We start from the raw sequence: 21,978 nt of genomic DNA on the forward strand, positions 1-21,978 counted from the left end.
CAACAAACACTGTCTCGGCAGCCGAGACAGCAAATGCTGTCTCGCGATTTTGTTTTCTGCCAACTGTTCCTAGGGGCTATAAATACCCCCCGAAGGCCATTTTTCAGGAGGGCTGATCATTTTGAGCACTTCAGAGCAGAGAAAGAGCAGAGTTCTTGAGTTTCTGGCAACTCCTTGATATTCAGGCTTTGACTTGATTTCAAGAAGAACGACTATCTTACCTTGATAAGATATCGTTTCAAGTTCTCACTTCGATAAACGAAGTCAGAATCATAAACCCCTCACGATTCGATCAGAATCTGTGATTTGGTGGTCCACGGGCTAACGCACCCCCGGCACAGGCAAAGATCCCACGCAAGCAGCGATCCAAACAATGATCCTGCGTTTGTTTCTCAAGAGTTGTAATTTTCCTTTTGTTGTGTAAAAGAAGTCTTATAAAAAGGCTATTTCTTTTGAATTTATTGTAATCGACTGAAGATATAATGAATTCCATGACAAAACCAACTTTTGACGCAAACAAGCTGGCGACCACAGTGGGAGCCAACGGTCTCGCTGCCGAGACCGTCGTGTCGCAGCCGATCAAGATTCCAGTTGAATCCATGGTCGAATACGAATTCGACCAAACCAAATTTGAGGAATATCTCTCATCATCCTCTTCAAGATCTTCATTGTCTCGTAAATACAAGAAGATCTCACAATTGAGGAAGACCTACATGCCAAAGAAGGCACAAAATGAAGACTCTCTCCGGATTGTTGCTAAGAATTTGACTCGCAACACCTCTGCTCACAATGACTCTTATCTAGTTAAAGAGTCATCGAATCAAAGCCCACCGGTACTGACGAAGAGGGCTCGTCAGAGACAGCGTCAGCGCCGTGCTCGCCAAATAGCTAAGGCATTTGAACAAACCGACGGAGTTCGTTATTATGCGGACTTAGAGTCGAGGAAACAACAAGTGGTTTGTTCAACGCAACGACAAACTACTCACGTTTCTGCACAATTCACGACGGAGGAATGGACACTCGTCAAAAGGCTCGTTCGACCCTCAAAGAACGTATACAAAAGCGTCGTGCAAACGCAGCTCATGCTCGTGCTCTCTTACAACAAAGACGAGAAAGGAGGAAGGAAGCGGCGACCAAAGAACCACCGAAACTCCGCCAAGTTTGGATTCCGAAGTCTGGACTTATGCAAAATCAGCATTCGGAGCCCGTTAAGACTCCATACCCGTAAGGGGGTGGTTTTAGACGTGCGACTCCCGACATAACCTTGGATCGCTCAAAGACAAAGATAAATTGTCCTGAGAATGCCAACAATGTTTTATACCCCCAGAAGAAGATGCATTCATCAAATGATATCGTCATACCTGGGAGGTCATGCCAACAGACGATACGATTTTTTGGCAATCATACCGATGAATCGTATTATCAAGTTGGGATTGTGAATACTTGTCGAAAGAGAGTTATTCGAGAGATAAACTCTCGTTGTTCCTGTGCGCGACTCGTTAAAGCAGCATTATCAGAATGTGACTGTTTCAAACGAGAAGTCATCCCACGAAGAGTCCATGTATTGTCGAAGCCTAAGCCGAGATATTTTCGCAAGAGAAAATCAGCTGCCCAAGATGATGAATTCCCTGAAGTCACCATCAACGTGGCTGATAAAAGAAAGTCTAAGCGGCATTCAAGTAACTCAAATACCGACTTTTCCCCGAGAGGAAAAGTCAATCCAAGAATTGCTCAAAGGATGTCTCGACTCCAGTTAGGAGCCATCAGACGCAGAGATTACAAAAGAATGCAAGAAGGAATGTTCTCGGATGATGAATTCTCAGACACTTGTTCAGCCATTGCTTCTGATGATACAATGTCTAGCACGGGACAAACCAAAGAAGTGTTCACAATCACTTCTGATCAATTTGCTCAAATGCTTCAAGAAGCTCTAGCGAAGCAACGTGAAGAAATCAGAGCTGAGATGAAGACAGAGGTGAAGTTAGCTATTCAACAAATGAGAGAGTTGCTAACTCAACAACCTCAACCTCCTGAGTCTAGTCTGCGAGCTGAATCCAGCCGCCACACTCAGAATGGTGTAGATGATAGTGATCCAGAAGTGGATGAAGTCATTATGGCTGATACATCTTCCAATGACAATAACGTTGGGGGTGGTTCAACAGATCCTCCCAATAACAACATTGGGGTGGTTCAATTGCACCGCTTAGTAATACTAGGGGTGGCCCAATTATCTCTGCTCGACATCATTCAGAAAGAGATGAAGACGATGACGGGAAAATGAAAGAGCTTGAAAACAAAGTCAACGCTTTGATGACGGCCCAAGAAGTGAAGAGGACGGGTATTCCGTATCTCTATCCAAGGGAATGGGATTCAATACCATACCCGGCCAAATTCAATCTGATTAACTTCACACCGTTTGAGGGGAAGAGTTCGCCGATTCAGCACTTGATTTATTTCAAGTCTCATTTGGGCATGATCTCTGGAAACGAGGCTTTAATGGTCCGGTCATTCATTGGCACCCTTCGCGGACCCGCCTTCGATTGGTACCGACGGCTCAAGCCAGGGAGCATCAATTGCTGGGATAACATGGAAAGTTTGTTCCTCAACAATTTCTTCGATGATGACACCGAAGTGTCAATCGGAACCCTTTTGGATGAGAAGCAAAAAGACGGAGAGTCAGTCGACGATTTTGTCAAGCGTTTCCGTGGCAAAGCAATGAATTGCAGAGATCCTATTACAGAGGAGTTCATCCTGCAAACATGCCACAATAACCTCTCCATCGATGTCCTGGAAGCTCTGGGGGTCGTGCCATCCACAACTTGGAAGGAGTTAAAATCTCGGGGTGAACAAGCTGAGCACTTTCTTAAAAGAAAGAAAGCTGAGAGATGCCAACCAATGACATCTGCAATCGTTGAGAATGCGACTCTCGATCCGAGGTTTCAAAAGGAATATTCTTTCGAAGATGATGAATCTCCAGCCATATTGGAATACCTCCTCGCTAATGACAAAATCGAGCTACCACCTATTAAAGATCAGGATGGAGCTAAGAGGATTACGGATCCAAACTACTGTGCGTACCACAGAAGGGTTCTTCATCCCACCGAGATTTGCTTTGGACTCAAAAACAAGATCCAAGCCCTAATTGACTCCGGCGTCATAACGACGAAAGAAGTCGAGTAAAGACGATCATACAACTCCAGTGGGTGCACGAGTATAAACTGTTTCCCCATACTCCAAAGAGTATATGAGTATAAACTGCTTCTCGATTATCCAACTGAGTACAATGTTAAACCCGGTTTCGCAAAGAAAGCTGGGGGTGGATAATTCATGTAATGGGAAGTTCCCGGAAGAATATTAAATGTAATATTCTTAGGGATAACCCCGATCATTATGAACAAAGTGCTAAACACTAAACTCCTACTAATTCTGGGTTCATCTCTACCAACAAAAAAGAGACCTGATTACTCCAATAGGTACACGAGTCTAAACTGTTTCCCTACCATCAACAGGAAGTTTCTGGAGAATATCACACAAAATATTCTTAAGAATAACCTGGCTACCTCCTAACGGGTATATGAGGTTAAACTATTTCCCGAACACTCCAATAAAGTATATGAGTATAAACTATCTCTACAATAGCAGTTCTAATTCAAGACTTCGACGACGGTCACGCGATAAACGTAGTAACGGAGGAATTTTAGCTATTCTACCAAGCACTGAATAGGCTAAAAGATGACGAAGTCAAGAGTTGAAGCCATTTATGAGTCCTTCCGTATGATCTACTCAATCAAGACTTGAAGGAATTGCAGATAAGATCTATCTTATCCAAAGTATCCCAGACTCCTCTATAAAATAATGAGTCTGGAATACTTTGGAGGGGGTATCTGTAGGCGTCAAAAAATACTGAAAGATATCCAAACACAGCTCAAAAGGAAGTCATCCAAAAAATCAAAGAAAAGACAGCATTTACTGTCTCGCCGTGCGAGACAGTCTTTACTGTCTCGCAAGCGAGATAGTTTTGAAATGGTCAGAAACCACCTTGAACAACTGCCACGCACGTCCATTAACTGTTCAAGAACGTGGGAAACGTCGTGGGCGAGAATCACGTTGATAACTGCCAAAATAACAGAGTTGGAAACGTGGAAATGCAGTTAAAATGAAAAAACTGTCTGCGGTTACTGTTTCCGAGACAGTGTTTACTGAACGTGGGAAGGCAGTTAAAACGAAAACTGCTAGGAATATTCTTTTTTCGAGACAGCATTTACTGTCTCGCGGGCCGAGACAGCAAACACTGTCTCGCCCGCCGAGACAGCAAACACTGTCTCGGCAGCCGAGACAGCAAATGCTGTCTCGCGATTTTGTTTTCTGCCAACTGTTCCTAGGGGCTATAAATACCCCCCGAAGGCCATTTTTGAGAGGGAGGCTGATCATTTAGAGCACTTCAGAGCAGAGAGGGCAGAGTTCTTGAGCTTCCGACAACTCCTTGATATTCAGGCTTTGACTTGATTTCAAGAAGAACGACTATCTTAGAGAGGGCAGAGTTCTTGAGCTTCCGACAACTCCTTGATATTCAGGCTTTGACTTGATTTCAAGAAGAACGACTATCTTACTTCGATAAGATATCGTTTCAAGTTCTCACTTCGATAAACGAAGTCAGAATCATAAACCCCTCACGATTCGATCAGAATCTGTGATTTGGTAGTCCACGGGCTAACGCACCCCCGGCACAGGCAAAGATCCCACGCAAGCAGCGATCCAAACAACGATCCTGCGTTTGTTTCTAAAAAGTTGTAATTTTCTGTTTGTTGTGTAAAAGAGGTCTTATAAAAAGACTATTTCTTTTGAATTTATTGTAATCGACCGAAGATATAATGAATTCCATGACAAAATCAACTTTTGACGAAAACAAGGACTATATTTTCCCATCTGGAAACTTTTAGTCTACTTGGACAACATAATTTTTAAGATCAAATTTCCATTTGGAATAAATTAGTTTGATTTGTTTATTTCAATTCAGACATGATTGTAAAATCCATTTTTATTTTGGGTATTTTGGACCTATAAAGATACATCATTGTACGAGTTCATTTGGGCAATAGAAACGAAGAAGATGAAGGTGGTGGGATATGGCTTCCCATCTGAATTAAATATTTCACATGCAAAATCTACAAACATTAGATCCCAAATTAATAGGAAATAAGTTTGGTGGGAACTGTAGGGATTGTAGGGACTGGTGCTACAAGAAGGGGATGACTCAGTTAAGGTTTTCAACCGCCTAGGATAACCAAGATGCGACCAGTGATCCACTGGCTAGTTCTGTCTGTATAACATGTTAAGCTCTGATGAACTGAGCATCCGATCTATAATCAAATTAATGAGACCAGTAATGCATGGGTAGAAAGTCGCGCACATCCATTATTGTTGACTCATAGGCATTTGAATGGTAGGGTATATATGCTGTTGAAAATTATTAGTTATCAAAAGGACGCAGCAGTTTGCTAATATTCATGCGAAAAACTAATTTGTTCTATGTGCATTGTGTTGAAGATGGAAATGCTCGATTACAGGATGCAGCTGGTGTCGACATGTTAAAACTATTCATAGACACCGCAAAATCTGGGTCAGACCCATAGCCTTTTGAATTGTTCATCACCATGAGAGGCCCCATGAGAGCTTCGACAATGTTTATTTGTGTGTGGCTATCAACACTCTATTAATCAACGCCAGAATGGACAACAGAATAACTTGTTATTATCCCAAAAGACTTGACAACTTCCACATTCTCCTAGGCCAGGATTTACAATCTACAAGAAGGAAAGATGAAAGATTTTACATGGAAAATTATATTCAACTCTGAAGCAAGCCAAGAGCTAAAGAGATACATTGTCAAGGAACCATTTAGACACCCTGATTAAATCATAAATTCAGATGCAAGATAGATCTTTTCTAGTTCAAAAGGAAAAGAATTGTTGCAAGTTGCAACTGGCCACGTGGATCTAAAATCCACACATATACATAATAAGATCAGGTTTTTTTACCTCAAAGCGGGAATCAGAATTTACTAGTTGTTTAAATTCTTCAGCCAACTTTATGTGATTCCTGATGTAAGGTTGCAGGTTTTCCAAACCATAAAGCCTCAAAACCATCCAGAGCTTTAACGATCTGAAACCAAAGTTTTTATCAATGAAATGTCAGAAAGTCAAGCTATCACTGTACACAATAAAAAGAGGATGAAAAACTGACTTTTTTAAAATTGTTGGTTATATTTTATTTTTTGAGATCAAATCAAAGATATACCTAAAGCAGCAGTATTAGATTGGGTTATGCCAATGGTCATACAAAGAGATGTAAAGAAGCGAATGTTGCTAAAGGTAAGAATAGATGCAAAAAGTTACGTCTAAGATGGTTAAAACCCAAAGAATGGAAAATTCATGAGATGTAGGTAAGGAGCTGAAACATCTCAATTGACAATATTTTGAATAAAATTATCATAAAAATCTAGAGAGAGTATCATACTGTTAGTATCAATTCCATAAGTCGAGGTACTTTTTATTTGTTAATTTTAATAACAATTGATATAAATTTAATATATAACAGTTTCTAAAATATAATATGACGGATAACTGTAATATAGTAATAATATACTTCGACACCTTTAAAACCCATTTTATCCAAGCTTGAGAAGAAAGGTTTTAGAAGAAATTGCGTATGCCGTAATATGGTTCTACCCAAAGCAAGTTTGAGATTGAGTAAAGTTGTTCACTGAGATTATAACCCCGGTTCTATGAACCCATGAGACATGTCTCACATGACATATGTCCTGCAACAGGTTAGTAAGGGAAGAGAGCAAGACTCAGGGTCCGCGAACATGGGCGGCATGGACTATCTCCTTATTTTAATGCCCCCTATCCCAAACAGGAGTGAAAGGTTCTTGGATACGGGGTCTATTGGCTGATAAAATAAATAATAAAAAAATGTATTGATGTGGATATGAATATAGGGAACTGCAGTCTTTGTAGGTAATGCACCAGAAGACAATAATAACAAGGGACGGCATGTTTCACTCATCCTCCCATATGTGAACTCCTGTCATTATCACAGTGATGAGATTAAGGGCCAGAAATTGGTCCAAGAAAAGCCTGATTCCAAACCGGTTTAGAGGGTTGAATGAAACACGCATTTAATTTTGTATTGCACAGACCTACAACATTCTCTAGAGCAACAATTCACATCAGGTCTATCCATAATGAAGTTTTATTTATTCAAAGCAGTAAGGCAAGGTCATGAACCTGAAAGGCGTCCAAGAGGAACTTGCCAGTCCTTGAAATCCACTACAGCGTGTTCTTGTGAGGCCTGGTGAATTCAATAATATTAAGCAACAGGCCTAAGGCAATCAAGGAACAGAACAGAAGGATCTGTCATGTCACACAACATTTAATGTCAAACTGACAGTCATCACATAATATATAACTAAGTCCGAATAGGGTGAAAACTTAATTAAACATAGGGCCAGTGCTTATGCATGCCTGTGATGTTTGCAAGATTCGTGAAGAAAGAATAAAAAGAAAATAATGAATTTATTCATGTGTTTTATCTTTTCAGTGTTAACTTAAAGCACTTACGGTCAATAATTATGGCCTCACCTCTTAATATCAAGCATGAATATCCATATGTAGACAAATTAACATTCCATTTATATACAAGTAGAAAGCTTAATAATGGTTATACTCTACATAATTTCTAAGCGATTATCTGACCACGGAAAATAATATTTGCTATATTAACACATTGCACCACTATTGAAATTTCAGCAACACCCATAATGAACTCGTAAGCTGCACTAACATTTGACTCTAGATTTCCTAATCGTAAGTCAATTACGGATTCCAATAGGTCTACCATAGCAATCAAGGAATTAACTAACTTTGACACCTGCTAATTAATCAAGCTACCTGACGTTAAAAAAATTTCTCACTAGCCCCATAACATAAAAACTTCAGAGGAGACATTATTAGCTTTTCCTGTGGCAAGTTACAGAAATCCCTGAGCCCTTATGTGTCTACCTTGTTCTCAATGATCTATCAACCTATCAGTAATCTTCATACACCAGCATATTGTTAGGTCTCATATTTTGATGATGATTTACAAATGCCATTATTGGTGCTAATTGTTTGTCAAGTGATATCGTGCGGGATGTATTTTATCAAGCAATATATTGTCATAGTTGGAGGATGGATGGAATTGGTGTCATAACTGTGATATCCGTGGAGGTGGAGGCAAGTTGATGAAGAAGCCTAAAATACTAGAAGAGCATTCAAATTAGCAAATATCGAGTCTTAAGATTTGTATACATTTATAAGCGGTATTTGCATTTTTATTTTCTCTCTAAATCATAATGTAGGCAAGAAATAAAGTAGATTACTTTTGAAGCATTTGGGGATCAAATACACACTTCTAAAACTGTATTTTTGACCGTTTTGCAAAATGATAAGTTTTCACAATTGGGAAATGATATTTAAGAAATTCTTTTTCTAACATGTTTATTTTCATCAGAATAATCACTTCCCCAAGTTTTATAATTTTTAGAATTTATTTACTATTTTTAAAACACCTTTAAAAAGTAGATTTACTATTCAAAACTGGATTGTGCATTTTTTCAGTCGACCGACACTATGCATCAGTCGACTGATGAACTACTCTGCAATTGCTGAAAAGTTTTTGCTCAGACGACCGACATCCATCAGTCGACTGAACAGTGTTTTTAGTCAATCGATGGTTTGCATCAGTCGACCGATAGTTTCGCAGAATCAGCCAACGATCAGCTCATCAGTCGACTGATCAGTGTATCAGTCGACCGGCGACACTATAACGGCTATTTCCAGTTTTGCTAAATTTTCGGGATTTGCTGTTTTGTTTTAGATTTGGGCTGTTGTTTTGAGCTCCTATATATATCCCCCAGTCCTCATTTCTTCAGTAACTAAGCAAGCAAAGGAAATTTCTTGTGTTTTGTTTTTGAGCTTAAACTTACATCCTATTCTCAAGTTTTTAATTTTGGTTTTCAATTTCACATCCCACGTACCCCTGAGCTTCAATTGATTATCTCTTGATCCTTGCCATAGGATTGTTATAAGAAAGTTTTGCTTTCATTCATCTTGTATTATGTGGAGAGCTTGATCTCGATGAGATCATTGTGTGGCGAGTTAGATCTCGAGGAGATCATTGTGAAGAAGTTCCGGCTTCCAAACCGGGTTGTGTAGTGAATTACCATCGGGAGAGGTGGTCGGGGACGTAGGTCAAGAGGACCGAACCTCGTGAGCATATCGGCATCTCATTTGGCTAACTATTTCTAACTCTCTCTCTATCTTATTTATTGTCATATTGCTATATTGTGTCTTGAGTTGCATTGAATTTCATTAATTGCACATTAATTGTTTGATTACCCTATTCACCCCCCCTCTAGGATAAATTTACATATGGCACGAAGAAGCAAAGGATAGAAACACGTTGTAGCATCCACATCTTAGAAGTTTTCTGCACTTTTAAGAGTTAAAAGGACTCCGGCAGACCATGAGCAAATCACATCAGTATTCTAAACAGCATGGGCAACTGATTTTAACTCATGATATTAATTTATCAAAATATGGATAGGGGGGCACCAGTTAGAGTCACCAAACGTGACTGGATTGACATTCATCAAGATATAATAGAGCAAGAAAGAAGTATCTCTGTTCAAGATGCTCATCAGTAAATGATGGAGAGAAAAGTCACAAGTTAGCATTCATGAATAGTGCAGTGAGCCTCAAAAGTTCAGAGTTCAGGTGGATTACAGGGAACTATGTTGCCGAATATTCACCATCAACATTCACAAAAAGTTTCTGATAAATTAGAGGATAAAAGAGATAATTTTAGCATGGCCATTAACAAAATCACAGGTCAGCGACCTCAAATAGTATTAGGCCATTCTGTGATCAGCTTAAAGAAAAAGATTCTGAAAGTGGCAAATTGATCAAAAGATCTGGTGATTTTATTACCTTTCTTTTTAAAATAAAAGGATAATGATAATAAAAAATCCCAAAACAAGTGAATTTTGTTAGGTTTATGTTCATGATGACATGAGTAACCATCTGTGTGCTATCCTATTCAGTATACAAGGTTTAAAAAAAAGTCCAAAGACAAGCAGCACGCATTTCTTGGACACTTCGTTTTTTCAGCTTTATTCTTCTCTTCCTTATAATAAAAAAATATATTCAATGATCATAAAATAAATTAAGTATATGAATGTGAAATGGACATTATATGCAGATCCAACAAATTCCCCTAACCCCAACACTTTGAAGGCAGCACACACAAGCTGTACACGAACAATCATACTGATTACCCGCATGTGGTCTACAAAATCAAGAAATAATTTATAGTGATTGTCAGCAAACATCAATTACCTTAAGTTCTCCCCAAAGGATTGAACTGATGAGCAGTAGGCCAACAATTATACTACACTAGGGAATCCAAAAGTTTATAATCAATTCTATCATGTGTTCGAGCTTTGGACATGAAATTTGAACATGAGGTAAAGGATCAAGTTATTATTTCTAGATGACCTACCTGCAATCAACTTCTGGGCCTTCTGTGCAAATGACTTCTACAAAGTAATTTTTCCCCATTGGAGAAATTGTTGGGAATTAACGCCGAAACCTCTAAAACAGCAAAAACGCAGTACAGAGAAAAGTATACCAAGATTTACGAGGTTCGGCAAACTTGCCTACGTCCTTGAGAGCCACACAATAAATTTCTTATTAATCAACAAGAAATTACAATACAAGAGCAGATCTAAAACTTGAGATCTCTCAAAATTACAAATCTTCACTGTAGCTACAGTGAAGAATCTTCTCTGTTCAATATTCCCCCTCCTAAATTCTCTCTTCAATAAATTCCTTCTCAATAAATTCCTCTCCTCAAAATCTCTTTGAGAGCTGGAGCAGAAGAAAATTCGCAGAGGAAGAGAAGAAGCGCCGCCAAGAAATCGCGAGAAAAAGGCATCGAGATCTCAGGCTAGGGTTCCTTTTATAGGTGAACCCTAACGCCAGGCTGGCGACAGGCTGTCGCCAGCCATGCGAGCGCTCGAGCTCGCCTGCGGGCCACCAACCTCGCCTACAAGGAACCCGCACTCGAGGAGCTCGCCAGCTTGCCCCGAGCTCGCCTGTCTTGGATCAACCTCGCCTGCATCCCGCTCGCTCACCTGCGGAAGTTCTCGAGCTCGCATGCTCGAACTCGATGACCTCGCCTGCAGCTCATCGACGCCTCGTCTGGATCTCAACCTTGAATTCGCCTGAAGATTTCGTCGACCTCGCCTGACGCTCATCGACCTCGTCTGAAGTGGAGCTCGCCCGTCACGAGCTCGCCTGAGCTTCATCCTCGCCTGGAGAAGCTCGCCTGCTGGTGAGTTTGGGCTTCACACTCAGATCCAATAATCTCCCACTTGGAGACCAAACCGTCGTCAACAGGCTATCTCAACAAGTATCAACTCATGTGTGGCTCCACCCTCATCACCTATGCATGAAAACCAACTGAAGTTACGCACAACTCTAGTTTCTGAATGGTTACTGTCTTTGTTAACATATTTGCTGGATTCTTACTCCCTAGAATCTTCTCCAATTGTAACACGTCATCTTCCAACAGGGATCTGATGAAGTGGTACCAAAGCCTAATATGCTTCGTTCTAGAATGAAATGCAGAATTCTTAGCCAAGTGAATTACACTCTGACTATCGTTGTGCAGATCATTCTTTTCCTGTTTGAATTCCAGCTCTGTTAACAAACCCTGAAATCATATCATCTCTTTACTGGCTTCAGTCACTGCAACATACTCAGCTTCTGTAGTGGATAGAGTGACAAATCTTCTGTATCTGTGACATCCAACTAACAGTTGTAGTTCCGACAATGAATACATAGCCGGTGGTGCTTCTTCGGTGATCGACTTCACCTCCAAAATCTGCATCTACATACCCTTACATTTTCACCTCTCCCTTACCAAAATACAAGCACTTCTGTGTGGTGCCTCGTAGATACCTCAAAATCCACTTGACCGTTTCCCAATAAGTTTTTCCTGGATTCGACATAAACCGGCTGACCACTCCTACTGCATGGTCAATGTCTGATCTCGTACAGACCATTGTGTACATCAAGCTTCCAATGGCCGAGGCGTAAGAAACCTTAGTCATACTCTCTTTCTCTTCTACTATCTGAGGAGACTGGTCCTTTGATAGGCGAAAATGACTGACCAAGGGTGTGCTGACTGGCTTGACGTCGCCCATGTTGAATGTTTGCAAAACACAATTGATATACTCTGTCTGATATAACTGTAAGAAACATCTCTTCTTATCTCTCGTGATTTGCATTCCAATGATCTTTTTTGCTAGACCCAAGTCTTTCATGTCAAACTCTTTTGGCAACTGTTGCTTCAAACTCCTGATATCCTTTAATCTGCACCTACAACTAACATATCAACATACAGTAATAAGATGATATAATTGAACTGATATCTTTTGAAGTAACAACAGTGATCGGCGTTGCACTTCTGGAAACCTTCCTTGTGCATGAAGCCGTCAAACTTTCTGTACCACTATCGTAAGGTTTGTTTCAGGTCATACAAGCTCTTCTTGAGTCTGCACACTAGGTTCTTCTTCGTTTCTTCTAAGAAACCTTCTGGCTGGTATATATCTCCTCTTCTAGATCTCCGTGAAGAAATATCCTCTTCACATCTAACTGTTCAAGATGAAGACTTTCAATTGCTACAATACTCATCATAGTCCTGATAGTATTTAGCTTCACCACGGGAGCGAAAATATCGGTGTAGTCAATTCCTTTCTTCTGATGGAATCCTTTGATAACTAGCCGAACTTTATATCTTCTGGAGCCGTCCTGCTCCTCTTTCACCCGGTACACCTATTTGTTGTGGAGGGTCTTCTTACCCGTGGACAACTCAGCTAGTTCCCACGTCTGGTTTGAGATGAGAGACTCTATCTCATCTTTCATGACAAGCTCCCACTTGCTCGTATCTCCACACTGACAAGCTTCATCATAGCTTCAGACTCTCCTCCATCTGTTAATAACAGATAGTTCATATATTACTTATTGGGTACAAGAGGCAGAGAAGATCTTCTCAATATCGAAGCTAGTGCGTCGGACTCCTGTGTACCGTTCTGTCTAGTGCATGTTGTTATACATCACCTTCTCGTTGAATATCACATCTCTGTTCCTGATCACCTTTTTGTTTTTGTTGTCCTAAATACGGTAGCCGAACTCATCTTCACTATCACCGATAAAAGTGTATTTCTTTAACTTGGGATCAAGCTTATTCCTACATTGATCACTAATATGCACATAAGCTACACAACCGAAAATTTTGAGATGTGAAAGTTTTACTTTCCTCTGGTATTTTATGCTTCAATGGAACCGATGGACCTCGGTTGATCAAGTAAGTTGCTGTGTTAACCGCTTCTGCCCAGAACCGTTTCGGTAGGCCTGACTGCATCCGAATGTTTCTGGCTCTCTGTCAACGTTTTGTTCATCCGCTCAGCTACACCATTTTACTGAGGTGTGCCGGACACGGTTCTCTCTATTCTGATCCTGTGCTTATAGCAGAACTTCTTGAATCCGATGTCTTCATACTCACCGTCATTGTCGGTCCTGAGCTTCTTTATTCTCAGATCGGTCTCATTCCCGACCATAGTTTTCCATCTCCTGAAAACTTCAAACACTTCTGAATTATGCTTCAGAAAGTAGACCACACTTTCCGAGAGTGATCATCGATAAAAGTCACGAAATAGTGTTTCCCACCAATGGACGTGGTGGTGGTTGGCGGTGGTGGTTGATCCCTAAACATCTGAGTGAACGAGCTCTAGCTTCTTTTTCCTGAAGGTTCTGCCACTTGTCTGAAAGCTGACTCTCTTCTGCTTTCTAAGTATGTATTCTTCACACTTATCTAAATCAACTGATTCTAGATCTGAGAGTTTTCTCTTTGTATGCATGATCTTCATCCCCTTCTCACTCATATGACCGAGTCTCTGGTACCACAGTTTTGAAGTCTCATTGCCTGCTACAACTGAGATCAAATAATGTGCACCTGCTGTCATATACACGGTATCAGTCTTCTTGCCTCGGACAATCGTCATTGCGCCCTTTGAGATCTTCCAATCATTTCTATGGAAGGTCATAGTGTATCTTTCGTCAGCTAACTGGCCTACGGATATTAAATTCTTTCTCAGGTCGGGAATATGTCTGACATCCTTCAGCTCTCATACTGATCCGTTCAACTTAATTTTTACTATACCTTTGCCTATAATAGCATACGATTGATCATCACCAAGGTATACGTATCCAAGATTTTCAGGGACATACTTCTCAAAAAATTCTTTCTGAAAAGTAGCATTGAACGACACTCATGAATCTAACACCCAAGATTCCTCCTTGCTCTCCAAAGAGCATATCAATGTGTGATCTCTTCCTGAGGTGGAAGTAACATTCACCTCTGCCTTCGTCTCCTCCTTTTGTGCACTATTGCACTGATTCTTATAGTGTCCGATCTTTCCATAATTCCAACACTCGATAGCCTTTGAGCTGTTGCTTGGATTCCTTGATTTGGACCTCATGTCCTTTGATCTACCTCTGTAGTTTGATTTGCCTTGTCTGTTCCCTCTGGTTGAATTTCTACATCTTGACTCTGTATGTAATACTGAAGAGGTTGTAGTTTCGCCCGACTCTCTGTCGGATCTCCTGACTGAAACCAGATTACGAATATCATCGAACTTTAACTTGTTGCTTCCCGATGAGCTACTCACAGCCGTGACTATACCATTCTATCTTTCTGGTAGGGAAGACAAAATGATCAACGCTCGAACTTCCTCATCAAACTCAATTTCAACTTAACTCAATTGGGTTGTGACCGTGTTGAGTTCATTGAGGTGTTGCGCTACTGACGCGCCTTCCGCCATTCTCAGATTGAATAACCGCCGTATCAAATGAACTTTGTTCGCGGCTGATGACTTCTCATACATATTTGAGAGTGTTGTCATATCTTCTCCTTCGCTACGTTGAACGCAACATTACGGGTCAACATCAATCTGATAACACCGAGGGCTTGTCTACCTAGAAGGTTCCACTCATTCTCCTTTATAGAATTCAGCTTCTTCCCTAAGAGAGATTGATATAGATTTTTCTGATACAGATAATCCTATATCTGTATTTTTCAGAATCCGAAATCTGTTTCATCAAACTTCTCAAGTCTCACTTTTCATTCATTTGCGGTTATAACTCCCACTTGAATCTGATTTCCTCTAGATCATTTCACTCTCTGATACCAGTTGGGAATTAACGCCAAAACCCCTAAAACAGCAGAAACGCAGTATAGAAAAATTACATCAAGATTTACGAGGTTCGACAAACTTGCCTACGTCCTCGGGAGCCACACAATAATTTTTTTATTAATCAACAAGAAATTACAATACAAGAGCAAATCTCAAACTTGAGATCTCTCAAAATTACAAATTTTTACTGTAGCTACAGTGAAGATTCTTCTCTGTTCAATATTCCCCCTCCTAAATTCTCTCTTCAATAAATTCTTTCTCAATAAATTCCTCCCTCAAAATCTCTTTGAGCGCTAGAGCAGAAGAAAAATCGCAGAGGAAGAGAAGCAGCGCCGCCAAGAAATCGCAAGAAAAAGGCATCGAGATCTCGGGCTAGGGTTCCTTTTATAGGTGAACCCTAACGCCAGGCTGGCGACAGGTTGTCGCCAGCCATGCGAGCGCTCGAGCTCGCATGCGGGCCACTAACCTCGCCTGCAAGGAGCCCGCACTCGAGGAGCTCGCCAGCTTGCCCCGAGCTCGCCTGTCTTGGATCAACATCGCCTGCATCCCGCTCGCTCACCTGCGGAAGTTCTCGAGCTCGCCTGCTCGAACTCGATGACCTCGCCTGCAGCTCATCGACACCTCGTCTGGATCTCAACCTCGAATTCGCCTGAAGATTTCATCGACCTCGCCTGACGCTCGTCAACCTCGCCTGAAGTGGAGCTCGCCCGCCACGAGCTCGCCTGAGCTTCATCCTCGCCTGGAGAAGCTCGCATGTAGGTGAGTTTGGGTTTCACACTCAGATCCAACAGAAATAACGGTGTCAAAGGATGCATCTTTAAGCTTATTACATTTAATATACATTAGTTATTATCTACATGCAATTGAACAAGATAATATATCATACAATTAATAATCTTTCAGATCCAAAATCTTTGATTACGTATATCTTCTAGACATTCTTATGAAACTGAAAATCTCCTTAATTCCGCAAAGTATGTGCGAAGAACCAAGTTTGATAGACAACAGAAAATATCTATTGAATTTGAACAAGCATGGTTTTAGGACAAACCTTATTTCTTAGATACTCAGGATTTGTGGATAGGGATTGAATCAGAGCACTTCTATCCTGTTAGAAGGTAAAGGAGACTGCATAATCAGTATAAGGATTAATTTCCAACTAGGGAATTATGCCCACTTATGACCTGTGAAACCTGAAAATACATTTTTTCATAGGTTTACAGGAATTGAGCATTATTCGTTACAATGTTCAGATTAAACAAAATAGCAAGAACATCAATATCGATAATGCATGTTCTTGCGTGTTAACCAGGAAAAAATATGTAGTATTCCTTTATCAATTACAAACTAGTAACAATAGCAACAAAGCTTCTATCCCACGTGTTTGGGGTGGGCTACATGAATCATACTCTTTCATCCTGCTCTATTAGGGTCATCTCCTCTGTTAAGCTAATCATAACCATATCCTTCTTAATTACTTCCAACCAAATCATTCTAGGTCTACCTCTAGATCTTTTTGCTCTATTAACTATAATATTATCACTTCTCCTAACCGGTGCACGAAGAGACCTACGTTGTACATTGTCATATCTCCTTAATCTATTCTCTCATTTTATTCTCTAATGAACAACCTCTAATTTACTACAGATACACTCATTTCTTATCCTATTTTTTAGTGTATACCCCACAAGACCATCTCAACATTCGCATTTCTGCTCCACTCATTTTTTGCACATGTTGTTTTTTAATTCCCAATATTCTGATACATAAAGCATTGTTGGTCTTATAATTATCCTATAGAATTTTTCCCTTAAGTCTAACAGGTATTCTACGATCACACAAGACTCCCGAAGCACTCCTCCATTTTAACCATCCTAAAATTAGAAACTCATAAGTCATAACTATATAAAATATTCAAGGTAGGATAAAATACCTTTACCCACAGCGCGGAACAATCAAAATTAGTAAGAAACCATTTGTGCGCATTCATGCCAAATGAATCTGCTTCTTCAACACCATCTAGATAGTGATTGTATTCTGGGCAAATTCAGGAACTTCCAGCATATGCAGCATCAACATGAAACCACACGTCATTGGCCTACCAAAGTCAACAAAAGAGAGATTCAACACCATCCCCAATATTCAGACAGTCAGATTGCTTTTGAAGAAAGAAAAAAAGCATTTGATCCAGAAGTTATACGGAGTGTACAAACTATTTTAGTTTCTTAATCAATAAAACCAGTCGACAAGAGTTCCTTAAGCAAATTGACGTCATGCAAATTTGAGTAATATTGAACTACTTTTTAGTTTCTTGACGGTCATTTAGAACATTTCCTTGCCCACATATTTGCTATTAGCTTGTTTGGGTACCTTGGAAATCTTCCCTAACGCAGATAAGGGATCAGCAGCCGCAGAAGATGTAGTTCCAATCTGAAATGATGAAGTCAATAAAATATGTTAAGATACTTGATTATTTATAATGAAAAACTTACTCGTTAATAAAAGACTTCTTAGATCAAATTGATCATGATTCCCAATTGATGAGGTGATGGAAGATAACAGTAGGAAGCTATACAAGACTAAGCTATCATAATTACCATTTCCAGTTTACGCCACAAATAAATTACTCTGATCATCCACTTGGCAATCTCACAATGGTGATAACATATTTAACATGAATATGCAGGCATATTTGCGAGATTCATTAACTCCTTCAACCCAAAAAAAAACATATTTAATATGTTGAGCTCAACTAGCTCACGTATGGTATGAGAGTGATACCAAAGCATTTTGTTTGACCCGCAGGAGCATCAAGCTATATATATATTAGACATATATATGAAGAAGGGATTGTATGAAACACATAAATACAAATATTTGAAATCTTGGCGACTTGAAGTTTTGGTTCAACTTTTAGTTATCGTGTCAGAAATTTAAATGGATTCTGGACTTTTTGGATTAAGGTTATGTTTTCAATATACAATAAATTAAAAAAATATTTAACAAAAGACGTGATATTAAATAAATTCATCAATTATTCAAAAATCATGATACAAACTTTTAAGCAGTTATAGAAACAAGAGATATTAAAATTTATTTGGGATTCCGGAAGATATATATTAACAAAATAGGAAGTTAAAGAAATCCTGAGAATAATGATATGAGGAAACGTAAGCATAGATCTCTTACTGTAGCACAAAGAAAGAAGGGTATCAAGCCTTCTGACAAGTCGCTAGAAATAGCTTCAGAGACTGCATCAGGAGTGAGAGCATAATTTGAGTTCTGGTCTGCTTTAAGCAATCTTAAATTTTTGGTATAAATTCCTGCAATCTATCTTTATATGTATAAGTTTAAATGTCAAGCTTACAATTGCACCAGAACTTTATACGATAAATTAAAATGTAAACAGCAACTCTGTATAATGTACGTACCTGGCATGCCTTTTGCATGCAAGAATGAGTTTGATCTGAAGCATAAACCACAAGTTTTTCAAGGGATCTTTTTCCAGATTTCCTCAAGATTTTATCGCGGGCAGCCAATCGAACAACAAGGACTGCTTCACTAGCTGTTCCTTGAATTACTCCACCTCCCTGTCCTGTAAAATGCACTTCAGGGATAAGTATCATATAACTGAAAAGTGTATAAAATAGAGTAAATGAAATGAAGGGATATTCTATGAACGAGAAGGAAATACAACATGTTTTGGTCATGCATTTTATATGGATTAACTCCATGTAGAGCTCCAGAATCAGTTCAGATGGTTTGATTTACCTATGTATTACAAACTTTATAAATATTTTGATTATATGCATCCAAAATTGTATAGCCCACAGACTGGTGAAATTTCCATGATATACAAGTTTCCTCATTCCTATTCCTTTAGAGTTGTGATCCATCCATGACGTTACAAAAATAACCATCAATCTTCAAAACCTCCCACATCCTTATCATTCCTACAAATAGCAACTAAAGTGAAACATAACTTGAAAACAAGACTAGCTAAATCTAATCTTTCCAAAACAAACAAGGAAAGCTAAGGTAAGCTTTAGAGACTCCAACTCATCGCAAATAAATAAGTCTACTGAAATTAATATAGTAGTCCAAATCAACCATATAACTAACTTTAAACTTCTAGTAATATTTCAAATATTTACCTTAATCTTCTCATTGGTCCTTACTTGGCCGGATGGTCCAGTTGTGATACTTTCTGCAATGCGGCGAAACACATGCTGCATCAACTACAGAATAAAAAAATATATGCCTAGTCTAAGAAAAGCCACATCCTGACATGTTTAAAATTTCTTGCATAAACTTTACATGTATTACCAGATGAAAGGAATTGATCTGGTAACTTCCGCATTTTAGCAAGCCAATCCAGAACAATCACTTCTAACTCTGTTGCAGCAGGACAGCTCACCCAACTGAAACCCACAATGTTAAATGCAGCACTGAGCATTTCGCCAAGGAATCCAGCTGTGCTACTGTTGGAGCCTTGGAGGGATAATATGCAAAATAATTGGGACTTTGCCAATGCGTTATACCTGCCATTATCTTTTGACGGATATCTACATGAAGAAAAGATAATGTTTGTATCATTAACACCAAAAGAACTGGGACAGAAGAAAAGCAACTGACTGCAAACACTTTTCTTTGTGCATCGCATATTACAGGATATGAATTGACAACTGACTCGAAAATGAAAGAAATGAACATATAAATGGTTTAAAACAACGGCACGTATGATCATCAGTTACTGAAATAAAAGAAATGAAGAGTGCTCTCACCATCAAGAACATCTTGGAGACTTTCAGGACGATAAAGAGCTGAATGAGGAAGCAGTTCCCTTAAATAACCAGGCTGCGGAGAGGTCAAATTAGATTATACACTGTACATTGCGTAAATTGATAATAATTATTTAGAAGAAATACAATTTCCAAAGCATAGCCATGAAGAATAGATATATAATTTACAAACCGATCAAGTTTAGCACTACCTCAGCTCATTGATTTTGAAGAAAAGGTATCCATTTCAAATACATCTTAATATTGGTTCTCGTTCTGTCAATTCCTAAAACCCAGCTATCCAATAAATACATTCACAAATTGAAATAACCTCAAGCCCTTTCAGAATGAATAAAAAATAATGACATTAAAAATTGGGTGTAGAAAACTCTTTAAAAAAACTTTTTTTTAAAAACAAAGCACATTGCTAAAGTTTTGTACCTTAACTTGGCTGAGAACAGGATAAGATTCTAAGCTCTTGTAGTAATCAGCGATGAAATCCACCATCTTGTGGGCGTTCTCTCTCAGTTTCTCTGCATCCATCGGCTTCAATGATTCTTCCCTAAAAAAACCACCAAAAAACCCAAAAAAAATTACAAACGAATCCAAAGAAAACGGTGAAATGAAGAAATAAACAGTGACTAAATTGGAATTCTCACATTTTAAAGTGATAAATTTTGACCATAAACCCTAGAGAGACGAGAGAGACGAGAGAGAGTAAAGAAGCGCCGAGATTTTTTTTTTTTATATGGAAAGAATGGGAGGCGAGAGGCCTTGAAATTGTGGACACTGAAAGTTCGGACAAATTTTCAAAGGCGGACAAATTTTCTAAACCAACCTATTTGGACTTTTATTCCCAAAAAACGACCCCATTCAAAAATAATTGCAAAAACCGACCTGGTTTCAGCGCTGAGGCTGAAACCAGGTCGGTTTCTCTAAATAAATGTGAAACGGGTCTTTTTTTGGGAATAAAAGTCCAAATAGGTTGGTTTTGAAAATTTGTCCTTTCAAAGGCTGAATAGCCATATTGGTATTTTAATTCAACCCCATTTCTCAACAAAGTATTTTAATTAGGAAATTCGGCGATAAGACATTTTAATTGAATAAAATTATCATTTAGGTCCTTTTTCTCGTCGGCGGCCACTTTTCCGGCGAGAACTCATCACGTGCGTTGCACGTGGGGGATTAATCTGTGTTTAAGATGCTGATGTGGCTCTGTTTTCTGATGTGGCTCTGATTTCTTTCTGATGTTACGGCGAAGAAGAGGGGGAGGGATCCGAGCAGATCCGGCGGCGGCTCCGCCCGAAAGATCCAGAGGGAGTGCGTGAATTCGGTGAAGAAGCTGCAGAGGCGGGAGATCGGAGGGTTTCCGAGGATGGCACGCGGGGCTTCCTCAAATGCCCCTGAGAAGTTTCGGAATATCCAGCTCCAGGTCAGTTCTTTTCATCTGTTTGATCTTGGGTTTTGTGTTGATTGGGAGATAAGGGTTTGAATTTCTTCTACTCCTCGAAGGAGACGGTGCCGAGAGCCATGGATTCGAGGAGATTGAGGTCGGCACTGGAGGAGGATATGCGGCGATCGAGGGACTGCAGGAAGGTGGAAGCAGCGGAATCTGAGGGGAACGGGCCTCCTTTGGATGGAATCGGAGAGAGCTTCAGTGGAGGAGTCGAGGTGGTTGCAGAATGTGGCCAGGGATCCGCAGAAGGTGGAGATGGCGCTCTCCATTTTTGCTTTGAATTTTGGAGCTCGAGGGGCGAAGAGCTCAGGACCGCCGGATGGTACTTCAACGAGGAGTTTCTTTTTTATTGGCTAAACACAGATTAATCCCCCACATCA

At 39.7% G+C, this 21,978-nt stretch overlaps 1 pseudogene; it reads right to left on the reverse strand.

Moving 5' to 3' along the window:
* LOC109836440 overlaps positions 1-20,930 on the reverse strand; it is a 23,807-nt pseudogene extending 2,877 nt beyond the window's left edge.

Source organism: Asparagus officinalis, chromosome 4, assembly GCF_001876935.1.
Source record: "Asparagus officinalis chromosome 4, Aspof.V1, whole genome shotgun sequence".
NCBI lineage: Eukaryota > Viridiplantae > Streptophyta > Magnoliopsida > Asparagales > Asparagaceae > Asparagus > Asparagus officinalis.